At 40.9% G+C, this 11,641-nt stretch overlaps 1 long non-coding RNA gene across 1 annotated transcript; it reads right to left on the bottom strand.

Annotated features, from left to right (window-relative positions):
• Positions 1-10,965: 10,965 nt before the first annotated feature.
• Positions 10,966-11,549, bottom strand: LOC135561542 (uncharacterized). Its single transcript, XR_010459551.1, has 2 exons — positions 11,426-11,549; positions 10,966-11,006 (listed from the first exon to the last, which is right to left on the bottom strand). It is a non-coding gene; the product is annotated as an uncharacterized LOC135561542 (long non-coding RNA).
• Between the last annotated feature and the right edge of the window lie 92 nt (positions 11,550-11,641).

The following is an 11,641-nucleotide window of genomic DNA, read 5'->3' as shown; positions in this document are numbered from 1 at the left end:
TGCTGTGGCAACCCAACAAACAGATTTGCTGGTTTAGCTAACCTAGCTTGCTAATTCAACAATGCCAATAATGTTTCAATTCAACTTTTGATTTCAAAAGCAGTTAAAAAAACATGTAAACCTGAGTTGCGCAGCGGTCTAAGGCATTGCAGTGCTTGAAGTGTCACTACAGACCCGGGTTCGATCCCAGGCTGTGTCACAACCGGCCGTAACTGGGAGTCCCACAGGGCGGTGAACAATTGGACCAGCGCCGTCCGGGTTAGGGAAGGGTTTGGCCGGGGGGGGCTTTACTTGGCTAGCGAGCTAGCAACTCCTTGTGGCGGGCAGGGTGCCTACAGGCTGACTTCGATCATCAGTTGAATGATGTTTCCTCTGACACATTGGTGCAGCTGGCTTCCGGGATAAGCGGGCGGGTGTTAAGAAGCGCGCTTTGGTGGGTCATGTTTTGGAGGACTCATGACTTCCTAGAATGCCCTTCAAACTAATCAGATAGAAGTATTCAACAATGCCATGGTATAATTAACTTCTTGCGTCGAGCCATCCCGGATCCGGTATCGTGACTACAGTCTCAAGCTCATTACCATAACGCAACGTTAACTATTCATGAAAATCGCAAATGAAATTAAATGAATCTATTTGCTCTCAAGCTTAGCCTTTTGTTAACAACACTGTCATCTCAGATTTTCAAAATATGCTTCTCAACCATTGCAAAACAAGCATTTGTGTAACAGTATTGATAGCCTAGCATAGGATTATGTCTGTCTTTCAGCAGGCAACATTTTCACAAAAACCAGAAAAGGATTCAAATAAAATCATTTACCTTTGAAGAACTTCAGATGTTTTCAATGAGGAGACTCTCAGTTAGATAGCAAATGTTCCGTTTTTACAAAAAATATTATTTGTGTTGACAAATCGGTCCGTTTTCTTCATCATTCTTCATCACGTTTGGGTAAGAAAAAAAACGAAAATTAAGTCATTAAAACGCAAACTTTTTTCCAAATTAACTCCATAATATCGACAGAAACATGACAAACCGATGTTTAGAATCAATCCTCAAGGTGTCTTTCACATATCTATCGACGATAAAATCCTTTGTGGCAGTTGACTTTGTCTTCTGAAGAAATGGAACGCGCATGGACCTACAGATTACGCAATAATTTCGACACAGGACACCGGGCGGACACCAGGTAAATGTAGTCTCTTATGGTCAATCTTCCAATGATATGCCTACAAACACGTCACAATGCTGCAGACACCTTGGAGAAACGACACAAAGGGCAGGCTCATTCCTGGCGCATTGACAGCCATATAAGGAGAATTTGGAACACAGCGTCTTCAGAATCTGGGGCATTTCCAGTATGAAACTTCACCTTGGTTTCGCCTGTAGCATTAGTTCTGGGGCACTCACAGATAATATCTTTGCAGTTTTGGAAACGTCAGAGTTTCGTCTTTCCAAAGCTGTCAATTCCATGCATAGTGGAGCATCTTTTTGTGACAAAATATCTTGTTTAAAATGGGAACGTTTTTTATCCAAAAATTAAAAGAGCTATCTCGGAGAGGTTAAGGGGCGGCAGGTAGCCTAGTGGTTAGAGCGTTGGGCAGTAACCGAAAGTTTGCTGGATTGAATCCCCGAGCTGACAGGGTAAACATATGTTGTTCTGGCCCTGAACAACCCACTGTTCCCTGGTAGGCCTTCATTGTAAATAAGAATTTGTTCTTAACTGACTTGCCTAGTTAAATAAAAATACAAAGCCATAAGGCATGAGGGTGTGGTATATGGCCAATATACCATGTTCTTATGGACGACACAACTCGGAGTGCCTGGATATAGCCCTTACCCGTGGTATATTGGCCATATTCATAGGTCACGTCATACCGGCAGCACCGTATTGGTGCCCTAAAGTGGTGATAAACCCAGATGCTAACTACTGTTTCGTCTAAATTACACTATATTGCTTGGAAATAGGATGACATTGCTAAAGTAGTCCAATATTTATTGGGGAAACAACATTGCCAACATTATCATGTCATCAAATGTACTTAAGACAGATGGCAATGTAGTCATTAGCTAGTTAAAATCCGGTGGCCAACCCTCAATCTTAGCTAGCTAGCAAACGTAATGCTGCCAGTCAATCTGGCGACATCAAAACGATGACAAAAGGTTTTCCTAAAATGGATTTGCCTCCTTTTGAATGTCATTGTATTTTCAAGCCACTGTAATGCACTTTTGATAAAATCTTCATCAGCACTAATTGACGATACATTGAGTAGAATACTCAGTCGGGCATTAGTCCAAAACTAACATTCAAAACAACAATGTCACGAAACGTGCAACCCACAAATACCCCAAACCCACGGAGTGCTTAATCGCTATCATAAACATGTTACCAACATAATTAGAAGAGTAAAACAAATAAAAATGTATACTTCTGGTATATGGTCTGATATACCACGGCTTTCAGACAATCAGCATTCAGGGATCGAACCACCCAGTTTATAAATGCATGGAAAATAAGGCAATAAGGCACCTCAGGGGTTTGTGGTATATTGCCAATATACCACTGCTAAGGGCTGTGTCCATGCATAAGAACAGCCCTTATCCGTGGTATATTGGCCATATACCACACCCCCTTGGGCCTTATTGCTTAATTATAGCATGGCATTGTTCAAAACTCCTTTCTGATTGGCTTGAAGGGCATTCTAAAGCATGCATTATTTCCTTAAAAAGCATGGTATATCCGCAGGGTAGAATTCAATGGCTTTAGTTCATTCTTACATGTTCCGTTTGAGCTGCTTTTTAAATCAAAAGTTGAATTGAAATCACTATTGGCATTGTTGAATTCGATTTTCATAATAGAAAGCTAGGACTGATGATTTGGTTGGCTAAACTTGGTAGTCTGTTTGTTTTGTTACCAGGGCAATTACTGAAGCTATCTAGTAAACTTGCGTCAGTGGATGTTGGACACATTTCTACCCGCAAATGAACACAACTCTAGAGGCAAATGTTTAAAATTATAGCCATGGTATTAAAGAGATAATCCACACAGGACTATATGCGTTCTACGGACAATAATGCAACTCCATGGAAGGTCAGTTCCACTCCGCTAGCTCATCGTGGAACACACTATTTTCCATAGAATGCATACCCCCTCATTACCCCTTACATACAGTGCCTAGTGAATGTCTACACACACCTTTTTCAAAATACACATTCAGTGTTGGTGATTAGTAAAGGATTGCATGACAACATTTTTGGGGGGGGGGTTATGTTAATCCGTAACATTACCAGCAAAAATTGTGTAATCAGATTACAGATATTTTTGAAAAACTACATCATTTCTTCTAGGATTATTTTTCAAATCAGAATTGAAAAAGGGCAAGTTTAAGTTTGTTCTCCCTGATCGATTCAGTCAGAGACCACTATGATGACACACCAAATGTGTTTGATGGATTGCTGGAATAGAGCAGGAACAGGCTTTTGTAGACTACAGTTCAAACTATATTTTCCATTGATGCGACTGCTGTCGGCATCCAAAGACTAGCCTATACATCCAACTTCAATAACGTCTTGGAGGGAAGGACTACAGCAGTGGTGTAGACTACGGGCGATAAGGATATAATTTAGGTGGGTATAGTTTGTGGAACGTTCAACAGGAATCTGTTCCAAAAACTTTGTAAATAACAAGGTTGCCAACAAATAACGCATATAAAGTTGTTTAGCGGCAGAATAAGATACCGGGTGGGGACTGGGCTATTTCATTAAATTTTTCACTCACCATGTTTATTCTGAAAAAAGTATTTCATCAATCTGGTAGTTTATGGAGGAACATAAAGAATGAGCTACGTGGTGAGTTGATGCCTATTCGCCAGCTATTTAGCTACGTGAATTGATTATGCTACTTTGTATGCGTTGTTTGTTGACAACCGTGTACTTAACAATGTTTTTGGAACAGATTCATGTTGGAACGTTCCGACAAATTATACCAACCCTGTAACAAAGGCCTATTATAGGCTACATAGCACATTCTTCTGAATCATGCTGCTCTCTCATTTATTTGTGCATTACGGATCGATGGCTGTTATTTTAACCCAATTATTTTAACCCAATAATGGTTGAATTAAGGAAATTTAAGCTGCCTGTCAATCAGTTGACAGCCAGTGAAAAATGCACTCTAGCAACTGCTGCATAATGCTAATCCCAGTTAAAGTTTGAGGGAGTTTCCTCCCTTCTAAACTCCTCCGTGGTATTGTGCTCTACACATGCTAACAAAAGCACGTTTAATTGAAGAAGACCAATAATGGGGCTTTTTATTGCTCATTTTAATTAGTACTGATAAAAAAATATATATACAGTATAGGCATAGGCCTAAAGACACATGCTCAAATTGGTACACATTTGAGAGACCTAAACAACTGCAAATTATGGAGGTATCAAAGTGTCACCAACAAAAAAGTAAACAATAGGAATATAGCAAATGGAGCATATGGCATTCATTTTCACATGCAAATACCACTTTTCGATAGAGCTCAAAGCATGCCATTCCATGAGAGCGGCATTTCTTTTTCAACTCAAAACAATGAGCCCAGTCACTTCTCCATGACAACAAAATAAACATAAACAACAGAGTAAGCTAATAAGTATTTCATTTTTAGGTTATGCTCAGGTAAAACAGTTTGACTAATCTATATTTGCATATTTCCAAGTCTCGTTCTTGAAGATCAAGGGTATTTAATTAATTGGAATGACTGGAAATCTGACACACTGTTTTTTCATGTAAAAATATAGCCTAATCATATGATCTGTATTGAAGGAGAAATCAATGGGTTAGAACCATATGTAACCCATAAAGTCAAATGCAATATCCATTTATGGCCAGCTATGTAAACATTGAACATTAATTTATCCTGCAATACATGTCATTCAATTATTGGTAATAATTATGTGTGTGTTCTTCCAATGCCTCTTAGGGAAAGTAATCTAAAAGTAAATGCAAATAATCAGTTTTTACTGTGTATGAGTAATCGAAAAGTTACATTAGTGATTACAATTTCTGTAAGGTAACTAGTACCTGTAACTGAAAATAATATATACAAATGGATTACATTTGACATTTGTTCCTACTGATATACACAACCTACTCCACATTTTCAAAGTGAAATAAATATATATTATAGAAATTGCAATAATAAATCAAATAAAACAAGTATGTCTTCATTTGCATATGTCTTCACACCCCAGAGTTAATAATACTTGGTGGAAGCACCTTTGCAGCCATCACAGCTGTGAATCATTTTGAAACATATATCCATGTTTTTGTCAAACTGTCAAGCACTGTAAATTTGGTTAGGAATCATTGATGCACAGCAATTTTAGTGACGACTGAGACTGGACCATTCAGGAACCTCAACACCTATTGGAAATACATACTGGTGTGTCTTTTGGCATTAGATGTTGTGTACTTTTCAAGTAGAAAATGTGTAAACTCTATCCCAGTTAGGTATTCAGAAGACTGAGACAGGGTTTTGTCGTTGGAAATTTCTATGTTGCAAATCATGAGAGCAAACCACACACATGTCAGAGTTATCATAAAGTCCATATTTAATTATATGAGCTCCATCACAACCCTGTGACTCTCAGATCAATTCAGTGTCTATAAATGAATTCTCTGAGAGTCCCTTACACATTGTAACTGAGATCCTTTCTAGCAAAAACACACATAGCCAGACAGCATTGGCCAGAATGTATCGTTCAGCTTTGTCTCCTAAACTATGTTCTTTTCTCAAACTCAGAACCATAAAACAAATCCTCACATCAACAGGCATATATCAAATCCACCCCTCCTTCACACAGAGACACATTGACACATTGACACATTGAGCCAAGAGATACACGCTTGACCTCTCCCCTCTCTGCGGCCCAAGTAACTTAGTCCTGACAGAACAGATGACTGCAACCCGGCCACAGTATTATACAAAAACAAACATTCTGATGAGAAGTAAATATCTTACAAAGATATGATGAATATAAAACATCTTACCTATTATTCTGCCCTTGAGTTGCGTTCCCATGCAAAACTAGACAGATAGCTAACAACTAAGTCTTCAATAAAACTCCCAAGGCGTGACTTTTCTCGAATGAATATATTGAAAACGTTTATGTTGTGAAACTGCAAAATACAGAAAAGAATATACTTTAGTGTTCAATTCACACCGACATACTGTAGCTGTACATTAAACATTTGAAGTTGCATAAATACAAAGCACGCGCTAAGGTACCATGCATCTGGCATGATGCCAAACCATATAGCTAATTGTTAACCATATGGTAATTGGCTCCTTCCATTACTCTAATAATGTATAACCATCTATGTAGAATAACAAAGCATATTACACTAGAAACAGTAACAAAACTACAGTATTGTATATTTTACAATTCGTTTGCATGACGCATGAGCAAAGTAATACAGCTAACGACATACATTAAAGGCATTGCAATTTGTGAGTAAATGCAACCAACATTGATATGTAAGCAACTCTATCAATTACAAGATTATCATCATTAGCTAAATGCTTGAATCAAACTTACAAACAAATATTTTTCCAAGGCTGAAGCGTGACAAGAAATAACTACATTGAAAGACCTGCAACGTAGCGTTGTTTGTAGCTGCTCTATGCGTGCAAAACAAATTCTGTACTTCCTGTTAGCGTCGTCTTTCTAAGTACCAGAAAGCGCCACTAGGGGGCAAATAACACCATTGAACACAATGAAAATCCAATTTAACCATTGTAATAAAATAATCTGTTACCTTCTAACAGGATGGCAGCACACTCCCGCCTGGTATAATGAAATTGTGCCACTATGAAATAAAACATATCAAGAAACAAATAATGTCCTTTCTATTTTTATCTTTTGTCTCTAGGATGCTTCAGAAAGAAGAACAACAATCTCTGAGATTGGTCTCAGAAACACCTTAGCAGCTCCTTGCTTGACAATTTTTAGTTCTACTTTCCTAACCTTTTTGTCAGTACTGGGAAAGGTTTTTACCACAAGCCCGACTGGCCAGTCATTTCTGTGTGCCTGACTGTCTTTCAATAAGACAACATCTCCCACTTTTACATTTGGCTTTTCTGCTGTCCATTTTCTGCGTCTCTGCAGCGTTGTCAGGTACTCCTGTCTCCACCTTTTCCAAAAGGTGTCAGCGAGACACTGGACTTGCTTCCACTGTTTCCATTTCTCATCTTTTTCTGTTGGAAGAGGGACATCCCACTCACTCTGATCAGAAGAGAGTTCTCTGATTAAGGCTTTACCTTGCATTGTTATTGGAGCCTATTCACTGTGGACAGGATGCCTCTCCGAGTAAAAGGCCTCTCATTGTGGGACACCTGGAATGAGAAGCTGTCTGTTTCCAGGTTCCAGGAAAGTCCCAGACTCCGTTGAAAGGGGAGAGGATCCACTCCTAGGTCCAGATCTTTTAAGTCTTTTGCACGGTCCTCCATAGGGAAGGCTTCCATAACTGTTTTGCTATTGGATGCAATCTTGTGTAGTTTCATGTTGGACTCCGCCAACATTGCTTGTGTTTTTCTTAGAATATTGATAGCTTCTTCTGTAGTAGCTACTGATGTCAGACCATCATCGACGTAGAAGTTCCTCACTACATATTGCTTGGGTTCTGACCCGTGTTCCTTCTCACCCTGTAGCGCTGCTCGTCTCATGCAGTAGATGGCTACGGCTGGTGAAGGGCTGTTTCCAAATACATGGACTTTCATCCAGTACTCAGTTATGTTTCTATCTGGGTTGTTGTCTTCATACCAGAGAAACCTTAAGTAATCTCTGTGATCCTCACGTACACCAAAACAGTAAAACATTTGTTGCACATCTGCTGTTAGTGCAATGTAATCCTTGCGGAACGCATTAGGACACCCAAGAGTGTGTTGTTTAAGTCTGGACCACTGAGCAGAACATCGTTAAGTGACACGCCTTGACACTTAGCACTGGAGTCAAATACTACTCGTATTTGTTCAGGCTTTGTGGATGGTAAACACCAAATATGGGCAGATACCAACGTTCTTTGTCTCCTCTAGTGGCTGTGAAGGTTCGGCTTGGTCGTTATCCAGCATCTTTTGCATGAAGTCAATAAAATGACACTTCATGTCAGGCTTTTGTCTAAAGTCCTGCGAAGTGATGTGAGACGGTTCATGGCCTGCTCCCTGTTATTAGGAAGGCGACGTCTAGTGGGGCGAAAGGGTAGTGGAGCCACCCAGTTGTTTCCATCATCCTGGAAAACCTGTTTGTCCATAATGTCCAAGAAGGCTTTGTCCTCCACTGATGGTGCTGGTTTATCATTGTCTTGTGTTTTGTCGAACACGGAACATCCCAGGCTGTCTGTGTTCACAGTTGTGATTGGATCTCTCGAGTGCACTGTAGAGGGAGAGATGTGTTTCTGAGCTACGCTGCTGTAGTTCTCTTTACCTGGATGATGTCAGGGCAAGGGCTCAGATAGGATGTGTGACCATTTTGAAGTATGTTTGTCCTGAACACGTTAACATTGGCTGGTCGGTGAGCTGTTCCCAGACAGACCTCACCCACCCGAGGTCGAGTCGCTGTGCATAAGGAGTGTCGTGGGGCCCATTGATTTGCTCTCGTACCTTGTGTACCCTTAAGATGTCTCGTCCTAAGAGCAGGAGGATGGGAGCGTCTGGGTCCACAGCTGGAATTCTGTCCATAACTGGTTGCAGATGGGGATGATGATACGCAATGTCGGGGAGGGAATCTCCGTCCTATCGTCTGGCATCATATCACACTCTATCAGAGTAGGGAGAGTGAGCTGCATGTGTCCATCTATAGACTCCACCATAAAGTTGACGGCTCTCCTGCCTGAAGTCTCTGTTACCCCAGAACACGTCTTCATGGTGTATGGAGCAGAGTTGTCATTGATGTTGAAGAGACTGAAAAACTCTGTCTTGGCCAGAGATTTGTTACTCTGTTCATCAAGCACTACATACATTTTGACAGCTTTCTCGCTTTTCCCAGCCGGATAAGCTTTGACTAGGCATATTTTTCAACATGATCTTGGATTGACTGCCTCACCACAGATCTCTGTACACTTTGAGGTGACAGATAGAAGAGCATCGTCACCTTGCTCCCCGCTATTATCTGTCTCTGCTGTAGCGGTGTATGTATTTGTAGGGGCTGGGCCTGGATGCAGAGCAGCAAGATGCCTGTCGCTGTCGCACTCAGAGCACTTGATTGAAACCTTACAGTCTTTAGCTCTGTGCTGAGTTGACCCACAACATCGGAAACAAATGCCATTGTCTTTGAGATATGATTTGCGCTCATCTAGAGTTTTGTATCTAAACCCACGACACTTTTTAAGAGGATGAGGCTTGTTATGTATTGGGCAGTGACGGTCAGGGTTTTCAACCTTTGTCTTACTGGGTTTGGTCTGGTGGTCTGAGGCCTCAGATGACACATCTGTCTTGTATACAGTCACAGGTGTCTTGCTGCTGTACCTGGCAGGTTTCTCACTTTTCATGGACACCTGGTTAGTTGAGGTGTAGAGGGTGAAGCTGGGGTCATTTCTAATTTTCGCCTGGTTCCTGATGAATCTCGAGAAGAACGAGAATGGTGGGAATGCTACCCGATAGTCCTCCTTATATTTGGATCCCTGTGCTATCCATTTTTATTGTAAACTGAATGGAAGTTTCTCTACAATAGGGTTTACCCCCCGAGATGTGTCCAGATAAGCGAGGCCTGGAAGGTACCCTTCTACTTTAGCACACTCCAGTTCGAGAAGAATGTCACCTAATTCTCTTAGTTTGTGATTGTCTTTGTTAGCCAGTTTTGGAAAATCATCCATTTTCTTCAACAGTGCATTCTCGATCACTTCGGGTGTACCATAGCACTCTTCTAGTCGTTGCCAGACCATGTTAAGTCCTGCTGTTGCGTTGAAAATATGGACAGATCTAATTCTGTTTGCTTGCTCAGATGACTCTGCCCCTAGCCACTTGGTAATTAGATCTAACTCTTCCCTGGCTGATAAATTCAAGTCTCTGGTCGCATTGAGAAAGGATGCTTTCCATGCCCAAAGATTTTCAGGGCGATCATCAAACTTCAGGAGTCCGGAACTCACCATCTCACGTCGTAGGAGGTACTTGATGAGGTCTGGTGCCACTTGTGACTCAGGGAAGTTGTGTGTGTGTGACTGGAAGTGGGCTTGCTTTCCATTTCCACCATGCTGCTGTTCATTTCTTTTGAACGGAGAGTCTCTGCTCATGTTCTGTTGTTTGCTACTTACTGGATTATGGCATGTAGCTGGGTCAACACTAACCTCTTGTTTCTCCACTTCAAATGGAAGTTCAGCAAAGTAGGGCCTAGCATGTTGTTGCACATACTCACATGTACGTTGGACTGGACTTAAGGGCTGTGTCCCTGTGTCTAGTTCTTTGCGAGCTCTCTGCGTTCTGATCCTACAGCTTCTTCAAAGGCTGCAGCTTCAGCCACCGCAGCAGCAGCTGCTCTCTCAACTTGGAGAACATAAACTTGCCTCGAGGTCAGCTTTTTGCTTCATCACAGAAGCTTCCTTCTCAGCATAGGAGACTTGTGCATAGGAGCCTTGGCGCGTGCTTTGACGGCTGCAGAACTCGCCGTTGAGGATCTGCTTGACTGTTTTGATGACCTTGATCTTGTAGATTGAGACTTGGTCCCAATGTGATGAAGAGGCTCTTCCATCTCTCTCTGTTGAACACCTGGCTCTGGTTGTTGCATCGTAGACTGCTGGTCTTCCCTAGGATAAGAGGCTTTGTTGGCTGATGAACGTAGAAACATAACCACCGTGTGCAGTTATTCTTGTGCTTGAGCCCGCTGTGATGATGTTTTTTCACTATTCTGCCCTTGAGTTGCGTTCCCATGCAAAACTAGACAGATAGCTAACAACTAAGTCTTCAATAAAACTCCCAAGGCGTGACTTTTCTTGAATGAATATATTGAAAACGTTTATGTTGTGAAACTGCAAGATACAGAAAAGAATATACTTTAGTGTTCAATTCACACCGACATACTGTAGCTGTACATTAAACATTTGAAGTTGCATAAATACAAAGCACGCGCTAAGGTACCATGCATCTGGCATGATGCCAAACCATATAGCTAATTGTTAACCATATGGTAATTGGCTCCTTCCATTACTCTAATAATGTATAACCATCTATGTAGAATAACAAAGCATATTACACTAGAAACAGTAACAAAACTACAGTATTGTATATTTTACAATTCGCTTGCATGACGCATGAGCAAAGTAATACAGCTAACGACATACATTAAAGGCATTGCAATTTGTGAGTAAATGCAACCAACATTGATATGTAAGCAACTCTGTCAATAACAAGATTATCATCATTAGCTAAATGCTTGAATCGAACTTACAAACAAATATTTTTCCAAGGCTGAAGCGTGACAAGAAATAACTACATTGAAAGACCTGCAACGTAGCGTTGTTTGTAGCTGCTCTATGCGTGCAAAACAAATTCTGTACTTCCTGTTAGCGTCGTCTTTCTAAGTACCTAGAAAGCTAGGGGGCAAATAACACCATTGAACACAATGAAAATCCAATTTAACCATGGTAATAAAATAATCTGTTAC

This window comes from Oncorhynchus nerka, linkage group LG18, assembly GCF_034236695.1.
Source record: "Oncorhynchus nerka isolate Pitt River linkage group LG18, Oner_Uvic_2.0, whole genome shotgun sequence".
Taxonomy (NCBI): Eukaryota; Metazoa; Chordata; class Actinopteri; order Salmoniformes; family Salmonidae; genus Oncorhynchus; species Oncorhynchus nerka.
Note: the sequence above shows the minus strand (reverse complement) of the source record. Positions and strands in the feature narration are given on the sequence as shown.